This window comes from Pinus tabuliformis, chromosome 8, assembly GCF_031772625.1.
Source record: "Pinus tabuliformis cultivar Carrire ecotype Pingquan chromosome 8, CPIR1, whole genome shotgun sequence".
Classification (NCBI taxonomy): Eukaryota; Viridiplantae; Streptophyta; class Pinopsida; order Pinales; family Pinaceae; genus Pinus; species Pinus tabuliformis.
This window is the reverse complement of record NC_142294.1, coordinates 2,004,868,444-2,004,895,790: the sequence shown is the minus strand read 5'-3', so window position 1 is coordinate 2,004,895,790 and position 27,347 is coordinate 2,004,868,444.

Below are 27,347 nucleotides of genomic sequence, written 5' to 3'. Positions count from 1 at the left end.
AAATGTTATATAAAAGAGGTAGATTCCCTGATTTGACAGTATTTTGATGGTTCTCATGGGCTTTCCGTAAAAAGCATCCATATTGTAGACAATAAAGTACCAGTCACAAGGGCTTAATTGTGGCTAGATTTCTCGTGGACTTTGCTGTACTAAAGTTTCCACTGTGTAAATAGTCTTTCTCGTGGGCTTTCAGGAAAGCATCCACTTTGTTTTGTCGATTTCATAATCTTCTCATGTGTTCTGTACCGAGAAGAATATTTTCCATAAGATTTACTTTTCGGGTAGGAATCTGTTGGACGGTTGTCACCTTGGCATTACCCAAAAGCAATAATTCCATCCACCCTTCGGATTGGAATCTTTCTGCGGACGTTGCCCTGGTGGTACCTAAAAGCAATGATTCCATCCACCTTTAGGTCAGTTCGCGGATGACCCACACTAATGCTTGTCCCCCCTCACTTGCTATATAAAGAGGGTGAGGCTCATTGCCGAGGCATTCACATTCGAAGTCAGTTTGAGTCTGTGTGTTGTGTCGAGTCTCTCTCCTGCTCTGCATCTGCGGACGTTCAGTATAATATGCTTGAAACACGAGAAGAACTCAAGTCTTTAGGTGATTTGGGAGCCTACGCATCAGTATGCTCGGCACTGGTGAGAACCTAAAGTGGACGAATCATTTAGAGAGTCGTTCAGTGTAAATGTTGTGTTGTGTCATATTCTAAGGCAGAGCGTATCTATCGCCACGTAGCCTTCGGTATTGCTTGTTCCTTGTGGACAACATAAAGCCCAATAAATGCGAAGATAGTCAATCTATGTAAAGAATCTCTCTGTAACTCTCTTTGTAAGGCTTTATCCATTCGGAAATAAAATGAGTACACCATTCCGCAATTGAATACTTTGTGCTTATATCGTCTAGTGGTAGTAGTTTTCTCTGAGCTATCATGTGAAGTTCACAGGAAATTCGCAAGAAGTTCGCCAAAAGAACAAAGGGACCCCAAGACTTTTGTTAAGCGAGGAAGCCATTGTTGAGACGGTAGAGCATGAAAGTTCTGAATTAGAGAAACGAAGAAGACGTAGCAAGTAGCAAGCTCGTCACACGAGCCCCTACTAATAAAAATTGTACCATTGTACCATACCTCTACTCCTCTTGTTAGGAGATAGGCGTGTCTATATTTATTTATGATAAAATATTCTTAATTTGTGTATGGCAGCGATTGAACCCCGAGCTAATATGTTTAGTGGATGGTTGTGGTGGTGGGGAGCCACAAGGGTTGCTTCGAAAAATGCGAAAAATATTTAGGCCCAAATTTTAAACCTACGAGTAAGTGGAGCAGCCATGTGGCCAAAGCTAACATAAAATTTGAAGAGAAACCTTGCTACGTCTACAACTCAAAAAATTTCATAAAAAATTTGATATACTTTCAGATATAAACAAAAACATTGTAATTAAATGTAAAATAATTATAAAATAAACAAAAGTAATAATTTACCTTTAAATAAAAGTGATAACAATATTAAAAAATATTTACACAAATAACCATAAAAATAAATAGTTACTTTAAACAAATAATAATTTACAGAAAAGACAAAAAATTGCTTTATTTTCCGGGGAAAAACAAACATGTAGGAATAAAGACCTTTTTTTTTTAATAGGAAGATGGAATTTGTTTAAGCAAAGACGTATAATTGATTCGCAGAAAGTGAATAACAATAAAAATAAATAGTTACTTTAAGGAAATAATAATTTTCAGAAAAGACAAAAAAAAAGTTACTTTAAGGAAATAATAATTTTCAGAAAAGACAAAAAAAAATTGTTTTTCTCTGGGAAAAACAAATTGCAAAAGTTACGGGTTCGAATTATGGATATGCCCACACAACTGCCAACCTGGATTGTAACAACAATTGAGTTCTCGATTGAAACATGATATTAAGAATCTTTGACACCCATCGCATGATTTCGAGGTGGCTAGAATCACGAGTATAACACTGGCGTATTCGCCCATACACGAAGCACTTTAAGTTCTGCAGATATGGGAGATCATCATACACATCCAAATGGCATTCATCAATTTTCGAAACAACGCTCAGATTTTGTTAACACATCTTCCGGAATGCTAACTAACGCGCTATGTAACGTCCACAAATGTATTTCGTTAAAGTCTTTAATTTTACTAAATAGAACAAATTGTATATACAGAGTTTTTTTAGGCCGACTTTGTTTGAAATTTTATACGATTTTTTTTTTTAAATTGCAAGTTTGAATTCTCAATGGTTTTTTGAGCACTTTGAATTTATCACTAAATTAGAAAATAGTAAAAAACCAAAATTCCAAAAAAATTTCATCACCAATGTTTTGTCAAAAGTTAGAAAACCTCTCACATTTAAGCTAAAATTTTAATGCTTGAAATATCAACAGAAAAGAAACACACCCAACATAATCATACCCCTCTAAGTGGTTTTCATTGATTTTCTAAACAATGGCCAGATTTTCTTAATTCCGTACTTCTTCTATAGTGTTTTCTACCGGGCACTATTGGTTTTTTTTAATAGATGGAATAGATTAAGTGAATTTAAAGAATGAAGTACCAATACATAAAGAGAGATAGGTTTCCAAATTGAAATATCTTGATTCTATTTATTTTAAAATTAATCTCCATATTCCATTAATGGAAAAGTTAGGAATCCTATATTTAAATTTTTATATTAGAAATTTTATTATACACTTTTTCCATATTTTACTATCCACTATATTATAGATTGTTATTATTAATATGTTAATAATAATTAATTGTATTCGATATACTTTTGAAACTACTATTTATATTCCATCAATCTTGTTTTCCTTGGGAAGTTTGAAATCTTATATTTTAGTATTTATATCAGAATTTTTAATTTTTATTAGAATTTTTATTATATATTTTTAAAATATTTTATTATATATTTTTTCTTTTATTATAATTTTTCATATAATTTTTTTTTTAATTTTAAGAAAAAAATATTATAAATTTTTGGATTTTAATAATTTATTTTATTAATAATTTATTGATTTTATTTTTAAGTTAATTTTTTTTTGGTTTATTGTATTAGTCTTAGGTTTTACTATTAATCCTTAATTTATAACATTAAGATTATATAACTAAGGAATTAATAAACTCAAGGGATTAATATTATAAACCAAAAGAATTAATAAATTTAGAGGATTATTAATATTTCAATGCTTAATATTATAAATCAAACCAATTAATATTATTAACTTAAAAGATTAATAAACTGTAAGGGATAAATGTGGTTGACTAAGACAAGGTTTATATTATCTCCCATAGAAAAATCATAATTTTCATTATAAAAAGGAAAATTACATGTTGAAGATGCTAGGTAGCTTATGAGTTATAAGTGGTCTGGCCACTATCTATGTTTTTGTCTCAAAAAATATGTCTATCCCATTGAAGGAACACTGCTATGAATAATTACATATGAAAGTTCATTAATATATAGAAATAAATATGCTATAATTCAAATATATAGCTCAAAATTGTGTCATAAAATACTAAAAATGAGGGCCCTCGATGCTATCAAAATCACCCATCCATGAATGTGTGGTGATAGTATCTATATGATTCCATATCTTGTTCCTCTTGGATCAACGAGATGCCCCTTGGAAGGTGCATGGTTTCCTTAGATAGGAAATCAGAAATATAGTTGTGTTCCATGTAAATATGTTGACAAGAAGATATCCATTAGAATAAGCCCATAGCATGTCATAATCAATGATTTCACGTATGATGTTGCGTGAAAGAAGGTCACAGGTTTCTTCTCTCGTAAAGTTAGATAACGAGTGGTGTGTGAAGCTATGATATTGGTTGAGCATGGTACATCATGAGTGAATATTATCTTGTTCCATTGTAGCAAGATATAGCAGCAAACCATTACAGATAGGTTCCGACACTTGTGTGTATGAGCAGTTGTCAACCATTTGTGCCATGCCTCCTCACTATCGAGTCTTGTTTAATTGTTCTCAATCTATAATTGTGCAGTAACCTCGAACCACATGGATTTAGTGGTTGTGCAATTTAGGAATAAACTATCACATGTTTCCATTTCCTTCTTGTAAAATATGCACGAGGTTGGACCATGAAATGTGCGTTTAAGTAGTATGTTTGTTGTAGGAACCTTATTCTAAAGGATGCACCACATGAACAATTTTGCCCTCACATCGCCTTCAGCTTCCAAAGAAAAACCCACCACCACTACGATGTTATGGGTTTGTGTTCAACATTTATAAGGAGTTATCCATGTTTGGGGAGTATTTGCCATTTGGTGAGTGAGACCAATTTAGTACATCCTCCCACTCTGTAATCCGGACATGCAATTCCATCAATGTTGTTAAATAATTTTTCCAATTAACTAGCCAACATGCTGGGATATTCAGTTTGATAGTGTTTTTCCATGCCTTCCGGAACATATTAGTGTGCTCTCGATCTGTAATTTGTGCCAAATTTGTGTGTCCTGAGTCCGATAGATGTTGTATCAGCCCAGTGGGAGTAAATGAGCATTCCCACAACCAATCCATGGGTCCATGCAGATTCAAAGAGAGTGACCATTGCCAATTCTCCAAGTCAATCCATCTTGGACATAATGCAAAGTGTTGAGTATCATCTGACAAACCATGGATATTGTGTTCCTATCCCATGTAGATAGCGTGATCGAGTCATGTAGATGTAATGGGGATGTTGGGATAGGGTCCCTAGGGACATTTTTTGGGGTTAGTTAACCAAAATTTTGTAAAAGATGTAAAGTGTCCGCGAAATGTGGATGCAGAGTGCACATATAGATAGGAGTCAAAGGGGTCTTAACCCTTTGTTTGGGTCAGTTTTAAGATTCTCCCATGGTCCGTACACCATGGTATTGTATGAAGGAAAGTTATAAATAGTTGAGTCATAGCAGGTCTTGAAGATAACTTAGGATGAAGGATTGTGAAGTGTGAATGGTTTTTTTTTGTTTTGGGCAAGTGCTAAGGCATGAAGGCTCTGCTTCCTGTACTTATGCGAGAAGGGGAAGGCTAGTGCAGCTGAGTGCACATGAGGTCTTGGTAAGGCCGCATCTGAGTGTGCAGACCCTTGCACCTTAGTGCGCAGGGTAGAAGAGTCTGTAATATGAACATTGAAGATCAATAAACGCTGATTTTGAAGAATTATTATGCATTTTTGTTGAATCTATTTACGTTATATTCTATCGCTTAATGGTATGGCTTTATGAAATATTAAATGAATGATTCACGAAAGCACTGAATCTATCTTAATGATGCACGATAAGAATGGTTATCTACTTTTGTGATGTTAAAAGTTATTTCTATTATGCTTTGTGGTGAATTGGATAGATCTGCGTGAACTTAGATCTAGGGTTGTTTATTCATGCACAAAAATAGATAAATCATCTCTTTAAGGTTTGCAAAGGCTGATCGTAGACCTTCGCGAATGTGTGGAAGCCATTTTAAATTAATTACAGTGAAGATCCCTAGAAGGATACCGATCTACCCAAAGGCAGATCTGAACTATCATAACCTAAGAACTGCTTATCACATGTCCCTGGATGCAGACACCTAGTTCTAGCATCCCCCAATACTGCATCTGGTGAGACTGAAGGCTGCGCTATGCAAGTTGTTTCCAAAAGGGCCAACAGGTAGGGTTTTGTTGGTTGGCATGCCAATTTTGAACCTGGGTTAGGGCCCCTTAAGCCAACAAATGGTTTCACTGCTCGTACTAAGATCTATCTGAGTGATGTGTGATAAATGGTTTCCTACAAAGAAAGATCTTGATAATTGGATTGATAAAAAATTGCATGAATTCACGGCTTAGGACAACAGGAGCCCTAAATTATCCAAGGAGTAGTGGTTGCAGAGGTTTTTATACACGGGAGAGACCGACATGTTCTTTTGATTCTTCCCTAGAGATTTATACAAGTGGTTATCTAAGTATTCAGGCCTCGAAAATCATTGCTACAACATGGGAGAAAACCACCCGGTCTGGATCTTGGTTAGCAGCTCCTTTTCCATTTGCTGTAGTGGCTTCGACTTGAGATAATGGGACGAGTTTCACAAAAGATATTTTGATAATGTTGATGGGGTGATATGTGACATAACACTGGAATGATTGAGCTAAGTGTAATCTAATCTAAACTACTAAACAAATGCATATATCCTAGTTTAAACACTATTTAACTATAGATATACGTGAGAATTAAATAAAGTATGTGATCTAGAAAAATGTCCTATAGAAATTGGTAATAAAGATCATTCAACTACAATAAAAGGTGACATCATTTAAGAGTAATTGCTTTGGATAAATAGTTAGACAAAATATTGTGAAAGATATATCGCATATAAAATCGTTCATGTATTCATAATAAAGTCAAAGCCAACATCATACAAAAGTGCAATAATTCCAACTATAATTCAGAATTTCATACATAAAATGATTAAATGAAGAAGTATTGTGTGATACATAAATAAAAAATAATCATAAGATAAAAGTACCATATATGATAATTCATGCTCATGTGTTTCAACAATAGTGACCTAATTTCAATCAATCCAACACATTTCTAAGAGTGCAAAAGTGCATTTCGGTAGAGCATGCTATATCTTTAAGAGAAAATAGATCATGTTCCATTCATTCCATTAGAACCTCCTCAAAGGTACAAAAGTGCATATTTTGAAGAATGTTTATGATAAAAATTTTGGACCCCTCTCTAAATGCACGAGAGGGATGTAAATACTAAACTATAGGTCATAATATATTATTACAAAAAATAGCTTAGGAGGTTTAAACGACCTTCCCCACATCATGCGAAAATTAAACTAAAATAAAAATAAAACTAAGTGACCAAATCCTTTGCATTTGATATTTGAGATCGCAAATATCTATTATTCGCTTGAGCTGCGTCGGTTGGTCAATTGTTGATTTCAACTGCCCAATGAATAGAATGTCTCTCAACCCTGTCACCATTTTTTTTGTGGAGGTAGTTAAGAATTGCAAGGTCATCCACTGGCTGTATGGTTTTACTAAGAACTGCCAGTATGCTTCCCAGTTTAGCTTGCTCATTTTCTTGATCACCTCCTCCTTTTCCTTTGTTGCCTTCCTCCAATGCTACTTTAACTGTTTCGCATTTGGAAGAAATCCGGGTATAGACTCTACAACCAGGTTAGCGCCATGCATATTTTCATTGATGGCTTATACTATGTTGTTTGTTGCTACTACTGTGACCGCTACTGCCCTTTTTGCTTGCTTCAGCCGAGAATCCCAGTCTGTGAACAAGATGTGTTTATGTGACTCCTCCAGTTTTTGCAAATCAGCCTTTCTCCCCTCTTCCCATTCTTGTGAGGTGATAAAGTCAGAAATTGTTTTATGGATTTTGTCATACTCAAGCCTCATGTCAATGGCTTGGCTTGTTAGCTTATCACTAAAATTGCAATAAGGATTTATTTGCAAGATTTTTTGCATAGAACTTCCTTTTGCTGCATTAGTTGGGAGTTAAGACTGAGTGCTTCCTTTATGAATTCATTGATTTTCGGATTGTATTTATACTTATCTGTGATAGCTTGTATCTGCACATCTCTTTCTGCTAGGTTGGCCTGATGTTGTATTTGCATCTGTTCAAATTCTTGTTGGAGCTAGGCTACTTGTAACTCTGCTTGTTGATTAGATTTCTCTTGAGCTAATTGTTGTTCCAACAGTAGATTATTTTTTTCCCTTTTTCTAAGCAGCATTTGGACCTGTGTCGCTTTGTCAATAGTTTTCGTAGCATAGGTTCCTTCGAATTGCAACAGTTTTGTGAGGTTTTTAGATGGGTCAATGGGCAAGTCGGGAGTCGTAATAGCTGCAACATCTAGCTTTCTTTTCTTCCTCTGTCTATTAATGACAATTTTGTGGGTAGGACTATAAAATACATCTAATAGAGGAATTTCCTTAATTCTTAAAATAGTTTCTGATGTGGGGTGGCAGGAATGAGCTCAACACCCTCTGAGTGCCTACATTTTCTCCACTATTGTTTCTTAAGTTGAATTTTTCTTAGGATTATGTATCTCAGATTTTTGTTCATCTGTGTGAAGATTTTATTCAAATGTTCCCATTCCTTTTCCAAATCAATAATTGGGGGTTTTGCTAACTCAGTGGAAGTAGAGTGAAATTTTGTCTGTTTCTTTGCGGAGATTTTCTTTGTTGTTTCCTCTGTAGTTTTGGCTATGTCCTTTTTAGATTCTTTGTCTTTATTGCCTCCCCCAGTTTGAGATTTCTGCTCTGAGTGCTCTGACTCATGAGTAGATATCTCGTGGATCTCTTCTTCGGAATTCTCTTTGGATCTATCCTCCAAGATTACACTGGGAGTTGGCTCCCTTATTGGTTCAATATGTAGTAGGTCTATTGGGACCTTCAATAATCTCCTCTTTCTATACACATGGAAAGCTTTGACATCATCTAGGGTAAAAATTAGTGATGCGATATGTGTCACTTCTGAAAATGTTTCTTTTTGTAGGAAGAGGCCATCAAAGGCCTCTTCCTCATGAGTGAATGGTTTCACTTTCACCATAGTAGTGAAGTCCTTGGCAATGCCATTTGGGTCATATTGCCTTCCTAAGAATATAGCTAATCTCATAGATTTCATAATCTCTGTCTCTTTGCATGCATGTCCAAAATCATGTAGTGCAAACGCACCACATTGCAAAGTAAATGTAGGCCAAATGAAAATTTTCTGTTCTTTCAGCCCTCTAGCCAACCCACCTTCCCCTGCCATCTGGTAGGCTATCTCCCTGGCCATTAACTTGTCATGGACATAGTATGGGGGGACATGCCATGAAGAAATGCTCCCAAATACTCTGATATAGGTAAATGTCTCCTCCCAAAACCATCTGGCTACAGGTAAGATATCCACTTCAACGTCTTTGGAAAACTTAGGGGTGGTTTTGTTGTAGACTTGTTTATGGATGGGCAACATAACTCCTTGAAAAATCTTATAAAAATAGGGGTGAAACTGAGAATCCCATAAAATTTTATGGTACACATGGATAGGAAGCGAGTCTTTCACGTTCCACTTCCATCCCATAATAGGAAATTTAGGGCTAAAATAGATTGCATCCATTACAAAGGCACTCATGAAAAAATGGGGGATTAAAGAGGGAATTATTTTTCTCCTATACTCGATAATGGCTTTTGAAAAATTATCAGAGAAAATTTGAGCCCAATTCATTATTGTTATGTTCAGAGCTGCATCTATTAATGGCAGCCACTTCGGGGAGAATTAGTACTATAATCTACATAGCATGGCTGATGTAAAACTATAAGGTGGAGAGATAGATGTCGTAGAATACATACCTATCTTATCCAATTTTATCTTTCCTTTGCTTGTTGTCCAAGCCCGCATGACATCCGTCAGGTCTTCATTCTCCCTAGAGAATTTCTCGAGGAATTGTTTATTGTAGAGCTTATGTGGCTCTGGTAAATTGTACATAAGTCGTAGGCTATCTACTAAAAAATATCCCATAACCTCTTGCGTGTGATTCTTGAACTCTCTGTCCGAGACATCCACCACATTAATTATCCACTTTACCATATCTGTATATGGGATTATCTTCGACCTTGCAGCTACGAGGTGTAGAAACAAGCATGATGTCTCAAAGTAGGAGGCATCGGACAAATCATGAGCATCGGTTGTGGCCTTTGCTACCAACGACGTTGGTTTCTCCTCTTCTAATAAATCATACATGGATTCCCATGTTGAAGTTCCTCCATCTCTACTGCACGTAGTCTCAGAGAAGAGAGGGATCATTTCTGACCTTTCATACGTGCCTGCCTTTCCCTTCTTTTCCATTGCTCCTAACGACTCTTACTGCGGATTTTTCTTGAAATGGAGCAAAGTAGAAGCTATCAGATAGACAAAAGAAATAACGAAAATGAGAATGAATGATAAAGATAACCTTGAAAAGGTGACAAGAAAGTATTTTTAATTAAATGCAGACGAAAAGATATTGTATCATGTCGAGCCACTTTTCAAACATAAATGCCATTAATCCATACTAAATACCCACTAATGGTTCCTTATCATTTTCTTTATTGCTCATTAATTTCTTGAATCATAAGTCAGGAAAGAAAACTTTTAAGGTGGTGATATTTAGTAGTGAGAATGTTGATTTTGCAATTACGATGCACTATCACAAATCGCATTATCGCATTTTGATTGTGTGCTTTCTTAAAGTTCCTTAGGTTCCTACTAGACATGAGATGCGGGACATTCTTTATTGTTTCTTAAAGCGTAGCTTCTTTGATGGGATTTTACCTTATAACATTTTTTCATTTGCGCAACGGACTTAAGTGTTACTTTATAACATAGGTTTCAATCGGGTCCAGGCATTTATCGCATTTCACAACATCGTGTGGTTTGTAAGGTTTCACACCTTTCTTAAGTGTTTCAGATGTGATGCGATAAGGTTGACCGTCTCATCACAACATCTCATTTCGCATATTTCAACATGCTTCATGAGGGTGTGCCCTTTGTGAATGGCAATATGCGATACGTGCTTTATTTTAAAAGGAAATGCCTTAGGACATAGTTTTAAATGAGAAAGCCTAATGATATCTAGGTTAAGCGTGATGATTCCTTTTGATCGCTTCTCGCAATTTTTGCTTGTTAATAAGGCTTTTAACACACTTAATCCAGCGATATGCGAAAATGCAAGTATTGCTAGCTTTCAAAGGGTTTTTTGACTTGATATATTGTTTTATTGCAAAAATTTGAAATGAAAGTATCTAAATGATAAATTTGTTTTTTGAATGGGTTTTATCAAGGCTCCCTATTTATTAATATAATATTAGATATTATATTAAACAAATGGGGGGTTGTTGAATAACACAACAACTGGCAATTCACTAGAAGAAAGGGTTGTTGAATAACACAACAATTGGCGATTCACTAGAAGAATCAGTTATCTCTCACAAATTTTCGAAATTTCTAAAAACTTGCAAAATAACGGTAGTTCAAAAAATAATAATACATGAAAAATAAAATAAGTAACATTTCTCTGAATAATAAAAGCACAATCACCTAAATGTTATCCATTTGATTATCCTCTTCAATATGAAAATTTCTCTCTCTACATCAGTCATTACTTGGTTTAAAGATAAAAGTAGGGGACTCTCAAAAATAAGCTTTTATATGTACTTAGGTGTCATAGGTAGACCCTCTACTGCCAAGAGGTTTCCATAGCCTTGACAAGGTTACATTTTAACGAGCAATGATTCAACATCCTATCTTGATAAGAGTGAAAATTTTAAACATAATTTTAGATTCATATACCTACTTTCTTTTTCATTCTTTTCTAAACAACTCTCTTTTCTTTAAATTTTTCATTTTTCTCCTTATTGTAGTGGCTACAACCACCCTCCAAAATTTTTCCTTAGCCTGTTTTGGAGCCTCCCAACCAACCTTCAGAGCAGCTTGCCTTGCTTCGTCAAGTCCTTAGGCTTTAGTGTCTTTCTTGCTCAAAGGAACCCTGTCGATCATAGTATGATCTTTCCCCTTCACAGGTTGCTCATCTTGACTTGGTCTAGGTGTAGGATGAGCAACTTCCTAGTGAAATTTGCCCATGTTTGGAGGGAAACTAGCCTTCCCTCAAGGAATTGTGCAAATCCCTCTTACATCCTATTGGGCTCCAGGATTGCACAATCCTGACAGCCAACCCTCCGAGTAGGATTTGTGCAATTTTTCCTGTCAACAGGCAGTTCAGCTCAACATTTGCACAAATCTACGTAGTAGTTAGCTATTGGGCCCAGAAGTTGTGCAATCCACTTGGGCAGTCAACCCAGCTTACAGTCAAGAATGCAAATTTTTCTCCAGTAGTGAAGAAGTCTCTTGCATGTGCCACTGAGTTGATTGGTTCCCTCAAGACTGAGCAAATAGACTTGCATGCATGGTGTTGTAGGGAAAAGTATCCGACTCGGATGACCCTATCCCACTCTAAGGGTGATAGTACCTCAGCAACAACTGTAAAGCAAACTACTTAAGGTTTTCTTCTTTATGAAAGCAAAAGAGAGTGGAAAAATGCACTAACCGTTGCCTTGCGCTTAATTTCGAATCCAAACTCTTTTCTTTGGCCGCTCGTTCCTAGCTCCTTGCTCTTTTGCTGGCCCAGCTACAATGAGATCCTGCAAAATAACAAAGAAGGAAACTACAAGAGGCATGCAATCATAACTGGTTCAAGGATTAGTGTAAACCAAATATACAATTATCACAATATATTATTGAAACAAGAGCATATAGAAGAACCTCAATAGCTTTTATTAATGAAGAAGTAAAGGTTCTGAGAGCGTTACAACCATTGAAGGCCCCAATCCAGCAACACCTCCCAGCAGAAAGAATTTCTCCTCTTCACCTCTCTCAAGCAATCACCCAATAGCTTTATAATGAAACCAACAGCATATCATTACTTTGCACAAAATTCCAGCCTCCTGAGCTCATAGGAGAGAGCTCAATATATAGATGAATTGAGAAAGGATGAGTGAGCTTGCAACTGATGTGTAGCTGCCTTGTGTCCTCTCTCTCTTCAGTTAATCTTTAGTTGATCTTCAGTTCTTGAGTCCACTTGGAGAACCTTGCTTCCACTTGGAGAAACAGAGCCTCTGACTCATCACAAGGCGAAATCCCTGATCCAAGTGTCATTTTTGGAGCAATGACTCAGTGTGCCACTTGTCCCATCTCGCTCAGCGCAGGTGGCCTTTGTTCCACTTGCTTTGCAACGAAGGTACACCATGGAGGATCTGAGTTTCAGCGCAGAAGCCTAGTGGAGCACCTGCTTTGATTTCAGGATTGCTTGTTTTTGAGTGTTTTCAGGTGGAGAACTAATCTGAGAGCTGTTGGTTTGCTGACCTTGTTCCTCTAGGGGTAGGAACATCATGTTTAGGGAACTTTGGATCCCTTGGATTATTGACAATTCATGCCTGTTGCTGTAAGGCACAAAATTGTCTATAACAGATGCCCCCTAAAGTATGAGGTCGTTTATCGGGTGAAATGCTTTATTGAGAGGATCCGAAGTTCATTCAATCTGCTGAGAAGTGCCCTGTAATAAGATACAATACAATACATTATTTTTCATACATTTTCATGATCTAGCTGAGGCGGGCATTCCCATGCTCAGCTTTATAAATACATTTTGGTACATAGAACAGACGATCGTCCGATTGTAGACTGATAATTCTCTGCTGAAATTATCATCCTTTGAGAAGGATGATCATCTGTTGCAATGATGTACATATCAAATGTCTTTATATCCTGAATATATATCGCAGCCCGGATGGATGAAACTAGATCCGGGGTCTTCAATCTCTTCCGATCTTCACTCGATGTACAAGTCGATCCATGTGAGAATTTCTTGAAGTCGAACATGGAAAGACATCGCTTGATTACCGGTCAATGATGTAAACCGTTAACAACCGCGAGAGGAATCACCGATAAGGATGATGACCCTCAAGGTACGACAGTACAATTCACATGGTGGGAATAAAGGACTTGGTGTCGACCACCATGCAAAATCTTCTGGTCGAAGGTCATTGATGTATACCTGTCGCCGGAAGTGAGAAACTTGCCATTGAGGCATGCAAGCTTCAAAGTACTGAAGGGGGTGTTCCTAGATCAACTCCTTGGATAATGAGCTGATGTCGACAAGGAGCGATCCGTCAAAGGAGGGCCTTAATGAATCCCACATCAGTGACACGGAACGGAGCTAGTGATTGTGATGAGGTGAAAACAAACTGTGATGTATGATTCAGGGTGGCGGCCATGAAGTGGATGAAGGATAATGTATGGCAGTGGATGGGACACGGTTGACTCTTAGCAGAACCACATCTCTTGAACATATAATGACACTGATGTGATGGATTGGTAGCATTACCCCAATTGTGGATGGTGTGGCGAGGACCATGGTTATGAGACCGGTGAATGAAACAACCCAACCCGATGTGATACAGAGGACAAAGTGTCATGTTCAAGAGCGACTTGCTACCATTAATGCTGTGAGGTTCCCCCAATTTTTCCCCAGTCATTGCTGACCAGTACCTCTTTATTTTTGTCAAGCTTGAGGAGGATAACATATGCTTGTTCTATAACCTTCCCTTCGGGCAAGCCCATCGCTATGTTTTAACGAGCCTAGCGATAGGGAAACTCGTTCTCGTCTAAAGACAAGTTTGTCGCTATTTAATCATTTTAACGAGTCTAACGACAAGGAAAACTCGGTCCTTTTCATTTTTAGAGAGTCTGAAAAGGTACGGAAAGTTAACTCCAAAATTCCTTTTTCGTCATCTAATCCCTTAAGTCCGAAAAAGTATAAAACAATACAAAAGGAATGAATTTTCGATTTCTTTAACGAGCCGAACAAAACAAGCGCTCGATCTTTTTGTGCAATAATCCCTCAGGTCCAAAAAGATTAAAATCTAGAGGAGGGATAGCTCTTCCTGTCCTTTTAACGAGCTGGAAGGCCAAAACTCGGCAAACTTTTCATATTTTACGAGTCAGTGAAAAGAGCTCAAAGAAGACTCGTCTTTTGAGGAACGAGTGATAAACAGGGATAGCAGCAGATTCCAGGTACAGGTTGGAATTTTCCAATCACGGCGGTGTCACAAGGATGGCTAAGTGAAATCACTCTTCGCAGCTGTTCCTCAAAATGGGTAAACAAACATATGGAGATGAACGATTGGCCAAATGAACGGATGGAGGTGACGGCATATAAACACAACCAAGGGCTTTAATATGGCTGTCAAAGGTTACATTTCTCAAGATTATTTACCGGTTCATTTTTTCTGGGTGAGCTTGAACTGCTAGGGAAAGATTGCTCACAACTTATGTTTATTTTTTAACGAGCATGAACTCTATACAAAAACTGCTCGATTCTTGTGTTTATTTTTTAACGAGCATGAACATTGCTAAAACTGCTCGATTATATGGTTTATTTTTTATTTTTACCATAATTAGCTTCTCTTTTTCATTGATAGCACTGCATTTTCAATTTGCTGCAACAAACTAGTTAGAAATGAGTAATATTTACTTGAAAATGAGATTAACACATTAATATTTACCTTGAATTACGTAAGAAAGCAAATAAAAAGGGTTTTACCTCTAATTTTACCATTTCATTTGCATTTTGCTTGTTGGAGCTTTGGAGGAGCCTCTTTCCCCTCGATTTTCATCAGCTGATTCCGGGAGATTCTGCGGACGATTTTCGGCGCCGTTTGGACCAGGTAGGAGCTAAACCTTAGCTCTTCATTTTCATGGTTTCATATTCCTGTTTTATGCTTGTTTTGCTGTTCTATTGAGCCTCTGGGGTTTTGCCAGGGCGCCCTCTGATCAACGCAGGTTCCCCATTCGAAAACTGCGTTGGGATCCAAGCTGCTTGAAGGCAGCTTGTCCCCCAACGCAGGTAGTACACTGGGCACCTGCTTTGGGGCATAAAAGCAACAATTTTTTACAGATTTTGATGAAATTTTCGCCAGTTTTTCATCAATTTCAGGAGCTGACTCATTCTCTTGTTTGTTTTGCAGGGATTCTTGAACAAGATGGCCCTAACATGGCGAGAACAAGAACATGAAGAAGAAGATATGATTGCCCTTCATGATCCTGTTACGGTGGGTGCATTACGAGACTGTGGTTTACTGAAGTTTTTCCGTATCTCTAGCATGAGAGCACAGATTTCACTACTGCAGTACTTGCTTGATGCTTGGGATCCTGTTAACCAAGTATTCCAGATCAGGAACAAACCTATTCCATTGACTGTGACAGATATTTACTTCTTGACTGGCCTGTCAAGGCGGGGTGCCCCTATTTCTTTATCAGGTACAGTTCGGGGGAATGATTCCGTGAGAGATTATGTCCGCCAGTATTGCAGGGAGGGGTCCCAGCCGAGCAGAGACGGCAAGGTGGTTATCCGTGACGTTACTAGCAGGCCTCTCAGGTCCATTCTGTATACTCTTGGTAGGATGGCCGGTAGCGCATCTTTACATGTTGCCAACAGGTCTCATATGCAGCACGCCTTGGAATGTCTCCAACCGAAGATCTTCAACTGGAGTGATGCAGTGCTTAGTCAGATGAAAAATCAATTGAACAAGGTGAAGGACGGGAAGCTGAAGAACTTTGGTTTTGGTTCGATTCTGACTGCCTTCGCCTTGGAGAAGATCCCTCTGATGCAACCTCAGTACATTGATCTCGGAGTGCCTTCTCCTACCGAGCCACGTATGCAACGATGGGTCGATCACATGTCCAGACATGCAGGTCAATCCCAGATTTCTTTCAATGCTTCTTTCTTCAGGTGGTTCGATCGCCAGGAGATGTCTTTTTCCGAGTACCCATATGTTGGTATGGATTTCCGGGGTGATCCGGATATGGTACTGCCAGACGGTGCTCAGTGGGATGCTACTGGTAAGAACTTCAACCATATTACTATTCATTGTTTTCATTTATAATGTTCTTGTGCTTTATTCTATCAAGACTTTAATTGAACTCATGTGTGCTTGCAGGTGCTGGTCCTGTTCGTCTGGCATTTCGTCCGAGACCACCTGTTACTGCTCCGACAGAGGAACCTGCTCGGAGAGTTATTATCCGTGATCTTAGCGACACAGAGACCCTTACAGCTGTGCAGGGGCAGGTTGAGAACCTTACCTGTGGTCTTCCGGATGTACAGATTGACGAGTTACCTTTACCGATGCAGCAGCATACTATCGGTGTACCTAGACGATGGACCCGTCTTCTGCGCATGATAGCACAGACTGTGGCTTACTATCAAGAGCATCACTAGGCTAGGGTGCCCCCTAGCATTTTGAGTTTTTAGGTCATATGACCAATTTTGTCTCGGTTACAGAACATTATGTATGAACTTTATGAACAGATTATATATATATTTTGATTTTCGAGTCTTATTCTGGTTGATTTGGATGATTCATATGTACACTTTTTATGATGTGTCCTTTTTATAAATGTTGCAAATGTCTATCTAACACATAGTTTGCCAATGAGTCAGTTAATGTGTTTAGATTTCTTGAAATATGTTGATATTGAATTGAATCAAATCGTCTTTCCAAGATCTTTACTCTTAGGAACATGCGATAAATAGCTGGATTACGAACAGAATATATACCATTGAGTTGTAGTACTACGAGCTGTGAGTCTAGCCTGACAATTAGTCGGCGTATGCCTCGTGTGATGGCATCAGAGAGTAGTTCTATCAACGCACTATATTCAGCGATGTTATTCGTTGATTGCCCAATACATACACCTCTGAAACTTACTAACTCGCCACTTGGATAAAAAATGGCCCATGCTGCGGAGGATAGGTTCCGCGAACTACGACTCGCTCCGTCGGCATATCCAACACATGTCTCCATAAGTTTTGACATCTGCAACGAATGAAAAGGGGGAATCACTCAACCAGAACAAGAACTTTGGCGAAAACAAAATACAACAAAAGCATGCAGGTTACTATTTAAGCATAGTAACGCTTGAGGTACAGCCCGTTCTGGGGCTGCGCCAGTGGAATTCCGTCGTAATCTATTAACTCGTAGGCTCCTTTTGCTAACACTCTTTTAACAATATAGGGGCCCATCCATAAGGCATTGAATTTACCTGCTCCTAATTTATCGGATTCTTGGTCATAAAGCAAGACCAAATCACCTTCTGAGAAGACACGAGGTTTGACATTTTTGTCGAACTGAGCCTTGACTCGTTTCTTATGGGCTTCGTTAGCCAAAGCGGCATCACGACAGGTTTCATCCAATTGGATTAATTCCAAGAAACGAGCCTCTTCTTCTGAAGTTCCGGGGAGGAGATCAATTGCGAGTTTAAGCGACGAAATTTCACACTGGATCGGTAAGACTACTTCTAGACCGTACACCAATTGGAAAGGTGTGAATCCGGTCGCGTTTCTTACCGAGGTTCGGTAGGCCCACAAGGCTGCATACAGGATTAGGTGCCATCTTCTTTTATGAACTCCGATCATCCTTTGCAACATACGCTTCAGGACCTTGTTGATTGCTTCAACTTGTCCGTTGGCTTGTGGATAATACGGAGTAGAACTGTCGTGAGATAGCCCTAGTTTGGCAGCTAATTCGACCATCATGTGATTGCGGAAATGCGATCCATGATCTGTAACTATAGCCTGGGGTACGCCGAACCTGGCGACTACATGATTAAAAAAGAAAAGGGCAGCTGTTTCACCAGTATTGTCTAATGTAGGCATCGCCTCGGCCCACTTGGTAAAATAGTCTACTGCGACTATAATATACCCATGCCCCCCGGTCGAGGTGGGGTTACATTGCATGAAATCGATGCCCCATTTGGCGAAAGGCCCAACTGCAACTATTGGTTGCAGGGGTGCGGGCGGTCTTCTGGTTTTGCTATCAAAGATTTGGCAGGAATGGCAACTTCGGACTGCGATTATGCAATCTTTGAACATTGTTGGCCAAAAATATCCTGCTCTTAATATCTTTTGGGCTGTAGCGAAACCTGATTGATGCCCCCCACACGTGCCTGAATGACACTCATTCAGGGCTTTTTCGGCTTCTTCATGGGTGAGACACCTCCTTAGAACGGTATCGATACCACGACGGTAAAGAGTATCACCGATGATCATGTAGTCTTTTGCTTGGTATCGTATACGTTTCTGTTCGGAGTGCGAGGTGTCCGGCCGAAACTTTTGGGTTTGGAGATAGATAATTATATCTCCATACCATTCATCGCTTGCAGATATCAGAAACAAATTCTCGTCCACGATTGATTCCTTGGAGGTTTCATCATTGGACGACGAAGGGAGGTCGCATAATAATTCTGCAAATACCAGAGTTTTCTTCGACTTGGATTTCACAAATTCCAGATCAAACTCTTGAAGAATCACTATCCATTTGGAATACTTGCCCCCCAGCAACTGTCGCGACAGTATATAAGTCATGGGGTTGCAATCTGACAGAATGTTAGTTTTTCTAAAGAGGATATAATGTCGAAATCTCTGTACCGCTTGAACAGCAGCAAGTGCTAGCTTTTCAACGTAAGAATATTTACTTTCTGTATCATTTAAGTTTTTACTTAAATAATATACAGGATGTTCAACTCCCTCGACTTCTTGAACTAAAACCATCGCAATGGTTGTATCTGCTGTAGCTAGATATAGGTTAAAATCCCTAAGATAATCTGGGGCGTACATTAATGATGCTTTTACTAGATATTCTTTCAAAGCGTCAAAGGAAGCTTGCGCAACCTGGTCCCAATCGAAGGGTACATCTTTTTTCAAAAGACGTGTATAACCTTTAGCAAGTTCTGCGTAATTTGGAATGAACCTCCTCAGAAAGTTTTCTTTCCCTTGGAGTTTCTGAATCTGAAGCAAATTCGAAGGTGGAGGCAAATTGATGATTTCCTGAACCTTACAAGGGTCGAGATGAATCCCATCTTTGGAGACAAAAAAGCCAAGTAAACGACTAGAAGCGACGCAAAATACACATTTGTGTGGATTGAGTCTTATCTTGTAGTGTCGGCAACGTAGAAATATCGCTCTTAGATGCTGCGGATGATCAGTCCGCTTTCGCGAATGAGCCGGAAGATCATCGAGATATGGTTGAACAATGCTCTTGATATTATGGAAGGCATAATTCATTGCCCTCTGAAATGTCGCCCCTGCGTTCTTTAAACCAAAGGGTAATTTTCGATAAGCGAATGTGCCCCACGGACATATAAATGCAGTCTTCGACTGGTCCTGCGGGTGGATATTAATTTGATTATACCCGGAGAATCCGTCCATAAAGGAAAATATTTCACATCCGGCGCATTCATCGATTATCTGGTCGATGAAGGGTGTAGGGTAGTTGTCCTTCGGACAAGCTTGATTTACATCTCTATAATCGACGCACACTCGTATTGTTCCTTGTTTTTTCATAACAGGAACAATATTCGATACCCAATCGGTTAGAGGAACCGGGTAGATGAATCCAGCATGGAGAAGTTTCTCAACTTCTGCCTTAATGGCAGCGGCTTTCTTAGGGTGAACCTGTCGAAGTCGTTGCCTTACTGGTTTGACATCAGGATACATTTTAATTTCATGTTCAACGATACTCGAGTCGATGCCTGGCATTTCATCATATGTCCAAGCAAAGACATCTCTAAATTCGCGAAAAAGAGCATTATATATTTCCAGTTCTGAAGGGGAACAACCTTTGCCAACATGAATATTCTCTACAACACCTATTTTGGTCGAGATATTTATGGCTATAGTCTCTTCAATATTGGATAAGTTTCGCTCGGAATCCACCGTGTTTACAGTATTTGTTAGGAATTCAAAGACTGAAGGGTGGTAAAGATCCTTTTGAGTATCTTCTTCGTATTCTGGAAGAAGGGAACGATGGTGGTGGTCATTCCATGGTGCCCCCTCAATCATCATTGATTTTAAGATTCCTTCGTCAGTCCCATGTACTTTTGACCAAGGATCTAATGGGGTACCATTTTCTCTAGATCTATCTACCCAAACGCTCGATGAGCGCTGATTGGGGTTCGCCTCCCAGGCCTGAAACATTGATTGCTACAATATTTCAATGGGGCTTGGTGGCAAAACCATCGAATGATCCATAGCGACTCTGCCTTCTATGACTTTCAAGGTGGATACCATATTGCATGTCGCTACAAATGGTACATTTCCTATGCAAATAGGAGGTGGTAGCGCGAAAGTTCCCATCATAGTGGGATCTTTCAACAGACCTACTCCAATATCTTGAATCGACCGGTCGCTGCCATGGATCATGGGAACGCTTCCTGTAACTTGTGAACCATTAGGGAGGAAGTTTTGTTGATCGACGACCGTAATCCCTCCTTCAAAGGGGAATGCGATCTTCCTAAAATAAGTCGACACAACAGCTTGCATGGCATAAATCCATGGTCTTCCCAGTAGGATGTTATAGTTAAGATTGCCATCAATGACTTCAACATCTATTTCTACTGTTTTGCCCCCTAGTTCAACTTTCAGGTTACTAAGGATACCGTAAGGGGTATATATCCTTCCGTCGAATGCTTTTAATGTTGTCGATGATCGCGACAAGGTTGGAGATCCTAAAGTCTTCCAGCAACTCATCGACATAATACATGTCGATGCCCCCTCATCGATAATCGTTCTATGAACTGTTTTGTTGAGGGCTTTCACTTGGACGAGGAAAGCTAGTTGAGCTAGTAACTGAGGATCATAACCTTTGTGATCAAAGGACACTAGATTGGAATCTTTAGGATCCACCCCACCAATTGCTGATAACAATGCCTGCCTTTGGGATGGGCAATGTTGTAGTACCTCAAGAGTCGACATAGCAGATGGCGATTGCGCCAAATCTTCCACTATGTTATAATGCTGTGCCGCTCTGGCACGAGGATTAAAGGTCGACTTGTGCACTACTCCCTTTGGCGGTTTTATTGTTAATTCATGCGTGCTGGGGGGTACGACTTCTGCCGAAGTTGTCGTCGAACTGCCAGGTTGATCTTTACCTTTATCGTTCGACACCTGTAGATTCCCGTAATCTTTGTTTCTTGTCGAAATCAAAGCATCATTTTGCTGTTTTGAAACCGACAACATAAGCACTTGAGATGGGGAAGCGTTTCCACTATCAACCAGATTTTGACCTGGGTTAGGAAATTGATCACTTGACACAGTTGAGGTATGAGGACTTTTAAAGAACCTCTTTAGCTCAGCTTTGAATGGGCAATCCTTAGTGTTGTGATCTTTGTCATCGCATATTTGACATGGATACCGTTTCCTATTCCCAGGAGGGTTTGAAGAATTTTTCTTAGGAGATGACTCACCTTGTTTATTCTTCTTCCCTTGGTTTTGTTTCTTCTTGCTTCCTGGTTGATTGGTTTCTTTGCCCTTATCTGTCGATACGGCATTTACTTCCGAAGCAAGAACTTCTTCATGCGCATTTTGATTCGAATCCTTACGGGCCTTCTTTTGATTGGTCCTTTTTGGATTCGTATTTTCCGTGCCAATCACGCCATCGCCGGCATGAGAGTCACTATTTGATTTAGGAGGAGGAGGGATTGAAAACTCTGGTCTAGGGGCGTCTGGTATTTTGTCATAGAGCGTGCCGGACTGAGTATATACTAAGTCCAAATATTGTGCACGAGCGATAACTTGCTCTTCTGATACGACTCCCCCCTTTGCCACATCTTCCGTTATGGCCGGAAGTAACGACTTTATAATCCACTCAGCTAAAAGCTGGTCAGGAACGTATGTTTTAACCATTCTTCGTCGACGTCGCCACTCATGTATATGATCTGATATATGAGTTGCGGTTGTCTATTTGAAGTTGGTCAATATCTCTGTTCCCGTTTCATACCTTATTGGTAATTGAAAGTGGGTTAAGAATGTCGTGGCAAGGGAGCTAAAATTGTCGAACGAAGCTCTAGGCAATTCTATATACCATTTTGCCGCTGGACCTGTCAATGTCCTCTGAAAGAGGCGAAGCCTTATCGAATCGTCATTTAAAGTGTTCGATGAACACCATAGATGAAATGTCATCACATGATTCGACGGGTCTTCACCTGGATTTCCATTGAATTTAGGAATGTCGGATGGAAGTTTGTGCGGGATCACTGGCCACCATGGGGCGTAAGCAATTGGATCATTGGTTAACCGATGTAAATCAGGCAACTCTAAAGTCACCACGAATGGTAACTGTTGATTCAAGTTAGGTGAAGCGTAACCAGGGTACGATGGAATCGCTTGAACATTTGGTCTTTGCATACCAGCATAATGGAGTTGATGTTGGTATGACTGATACGGTTGATGGACTTGACCACTATAAAGTGGTTGATTTTGACCATTTTGGATATATGGTTGTCCCGTATTCGCAAAGATTTGCTGTTCAGAACCCTGGTACACTTGTTGGAATTGCGGCTGTTGGTATTGCACTATCCACGGTTGCGACACCATGGGTTGTTGCGCTATACTAACCATTGGACCAAGATGTGGGGTAGTTGTACCCGACTGTACTTGTGTTGCCCCACCAGTAGGCGATTGTGGTTGGGTCGCAGGGTCAAGGGGTTGTTGCATGAGAACCTGAGAAATCTGAGGTTGACATACAACAGGCATTGTTTGAACTTGCGACACGGTCACAATAGCCGGTGTAGTTGGGATGTTTGTCACAGGTACACACTGTTGCATAGAATATACAACTCTTGGTGGCTGGGATAGCATAGGTACCCAACTACTCGTTGCAATTCCACCATAACTTGAATAAGGTTGAGAACTCCCGTATGGGTACCCTCCCGGAGGGGGTAATGAAAGGGCATACTGCCCCCCATACAGTAGCAATCCAGAACTCAAGGCAATTGATTGTCTTGGAGGACTGGATGGCCTAATTAGATTCCCAAAAGGGTCAATTGGATGAGTCTCACCATGAGAGTTACCAGACATTACTCCGGAACAAACAGGAACAGACCATACTGTCGAGATAGTCTCTTGGTGGACTCCTTCTAGCGACTGAGAGCTAGTTGGGACAGATGGTATGCCGGCGAACATTGTTGGATTTGCAGCAGGTAATTCTGCCGTCGCCGTGTCATTTGACACAGTCCTAGATGTCGACGGTTGTTCAGACATTTTTAGTCTATCCAATTGATTGCCTAGTGATTCTACAGGAATTTCCACTGGTGATGGACAAACTTCTGTTGTAGTAGGAAATAGAGTGACCCCTACTCCAAAATGAGTTGGAGTGGATACTTGCGATTCCTCTATAATTTCCTCTATCGCAATCAGACCAGGTGGAAGAGGAAGACCGTCAGGTCTGTAAAAGATTTCTGGTGCCAAAGAAGGGGTTGTAATGACAGCGACAGATGTTTGAGGAACAAAACTCTCTGGACCGGTTACAGATGGAACTGGTTCAGTCATACAAGTATTTGCCCCCAGACTAGGATCAGTATTACTGTCCCTCTGTGGCGGTTGAACTTCTTCTATGGAGGCAGGGTTTCCGGAAATGTTTGGAGTAACCAGAATCTCAGATGTTGTTGGAACACTTGTTCTAACTTTTAAAGGAGATTTTGAACTGGTTCGACGAGTTCGCTTTGCCCGGATTGTTTTTGATTCCGGAGACAAAGACAGTTGACTCGCAAGCCTCCGAGAACGACGGATATTCAATTGACTTTCTTCCACGATTGCGGATTACTCGATCAACTAAAATATAAAGGGGAAAATTTGTGTTTCCGATTTGAATGAATTTTATTAGACGCTTTTAAACATAACTTTGCTTTTTCATGTTTTAAGAGTCGAGAAAAAGCTAAAGATGACTCTAGTCTCCTTCGATGTATTAACGAGCCCGAAGTGACAAATGCTCGGTTGGACCTTTTCAGTTATAGAGTTTGAAAAGGGCCAAAAGAAACTGGTCTGGAGATCTAGGCAGAGGGTGTGCCAAACCTTTCGCGAAACCACAGAATACGTTTTACGGTACGGGTGGTCGATCTTCGTGAATGCTGTGTTCACTGCATCACGATCAGTAGGGCGACCGACACGGCTTCCTATGGATAAAGGATAATCGCCTATAGGGGTCTCCCAATATATACGCGACGGTACGTGGGAGCACAAGTCCGTATTAGTGCCACCGACTCTCAGGAGGAATCACCCACCTTCGTAGAGATTGACAGTCACTATGTTTAACGACACTGGAACACGTCTCTACCTAGACCTCTAGATGTTTGCGTTATGTTACAATGCGTTGTTAGGTTCATTCAGTATATTTTAAGTTGATCTTTTTAAAGTTTGCCTTTCAAGGTTCACCACGAGATGTATATGACAAATTCCTAAATGCAGCCTAAGATGAGAAGCAAGCTTTTTCAAATCTTTTTGACTGATGAAAATCTTAACTACTGAGGGAGAAGAAAGGCAAATTATTTTCACACAGCTCATACAGCACAAACTAATGCACTTTCTCCTAAATCATCATGCAAACTTTTTCAAATGCAAAATGCACAATGCATGTATTTTCTTTTCCCTTTCTTAATGTAGATGGGTTACAAAAAGAAAGTTGTTATATAACTTTGATTTCGATTTAAAGTGAAAACAAACAAGCTAGTCCAAAATCAAAAGACACCTTAAGATTTACTTGCTTAATCACTGGAAATGCATGAAATCAAACCATAATGACGAAAGTAAAATGACTAATCAGCTATGGACAGCAAACAAGCTAACTCTTTAGACCAGCAAAATGCCTAACACAGATTCAGATCTAAGAGGCCAAAAGCAAGACTAGTTTACTCTTCATTATGGGAAATTGTAAATGAGTAAGAAATACAAAAGAACAAGTACAATTTCGTTATATAACAGAGGCAGAATGATGGCAAGTAATGTTGGTTTCAGAACAGGTGCAAGACTGGTAACTGGCAGCCAAATCTATAGTGAAAACAGGCAAGAGAAAAGGAGGAAACCCCAACAGCACTAGGCAAAATTGGGCCAACGCAGGTGCTGCATAGCCAGTCTGGCTCTCAGCGCAGGTAGCCCCTTCGGGACCTGCGTTGCAAAGTAGGTAGCCTGTGTACTACCTGCTTTGGGAAACGAAAGTTGCGTTTTCACAGTTTCCGGGTCATAATTTTCTCAAAAATGCACAGTTTTTGCTCAAATCAGAAGCAATCAGTCAAGCACACTCAAAGGGAGGATAAGGAAGGTGAAAAACTATCACTAAGAGCTTACAAGGATCCTTGTAGATCAGCTCTTCAAATCATGAACTTGCTCAGAAATGAGCTAGAGTAGCTGCCCTCTACTTCGCTTTTGATATAGTCAAAAGCTTTTCGATTTGGTACTCTTTTGTTCAGGAAATGAATAGAAAAATACTACAAACACAATCAAATGGATACGATCCCCAGCGGAGTCGCCAGTTTGTTGTAGGGAAAAGTATCCGACTCGAATGACCCTATCCCACTCTAAGGGTGATAGTACCTCATCAACAACTGTAAAGCAAACTACTTAAGGTTTACTTCTTTATGAAAGCAAAAGAGAGTGGAAAAATGCACTAACCGTTGCCTTGCGCTTAATGTCGAATCCAAACTCTTTTCTTTGGCCGCTCGCTCCTAGCTCCTTGCTCTTTTTCTGGCCCAGCTACAATGAGATCCTGCAAAATAACAAAGAAGGAAACTACAAGAGGCATGCAATCATAACTGGTTCAAGGATTAGTGTAAACCAAATATACAATTATCACAATATATTATTGAAACAAGAACATATATAAGAACCTCAATAGCTTTTATTAATGAAGAAGTAAAGGTTCTGAGAGCGTTACAACCATTGAAGGCCCCAATCCAGCAACACCTCCCAGTAGAAAGAATTTCTCCTCTTCACCTCTCTCAAGCAATCACCCAATAGCTCTATAATGAAACCAACAGCATATCATTACTTTGCACAAAATTCCAGCCTCCTGAGCTCATAGGAGAGAGCTCAATATATAGATGAATTGAGAAAGGATGAGTGAGCTTGCAACTGATGTGTAGCTGCCTTGTGTCCTCTCTCTCTTCAGTTAATCTTTAGTTGATCTTCAGTTCTTGAGTCCACTTGGAGAACCTTGCTTCCACTTGGAGAAACAGAGCCTCTGACTCATCACAAGGCGAAATCCCTGATCCAAGTGTCATTTTTGGAGCAATGACTCAGTGTGCCACTTGTCCCATCTCGCTCAGCGCAGGTGGCCTTTGTTCCACTTGCTTTGCAACGCAGGTACACCATGGAGGATCTGAGTTTTAGCGCAGAAGCCTAGTGGAGCACCTGTTTTGATTTCAGGATTGCTTGTTTTTGAGTGTTTTCAGGTGGAGAACTGATCTGAGAGCTGTTGGTTTGCTGACCTTGTTCCTCTAGGGGTAGGAACATCATGTTTAGGGAACTTTGGATCCCTTGGATTATTGACAATTCATGCCTGTTGCTGTAAGGCACAAAATTGTCTATAACACATGGGCTGTCTCTCCCAAGGAAACATGAAAAGGGATCCCTTGTTTCAGGGATCTATGTTTAGCAGATTGGAGATTACGGGCAAGGAACAATTCAAAAACCTCCCTCCAAGTGTCTCTTCCCCTAGATTTATGGCATGCGTGTCACAACCTCTTTGTTATCAAAACTCATAAACCAGACACTACAGAGCTCATTCCTCACATCAACCTTGTAGCTATGACATCCCACATCACATCTAGGAGCAGTCAACACATTTAGCTCAGTTGTTTTGGGGTAACCTCGCTTCCCATGCCTTGCGCTGCATTTCTGTCACTTGTTGTGCATTTTCTTGTGCAAGTGTTGTTTTCTTGATTTCTTTGAATGATTTTTATCACTTACATGTATACTA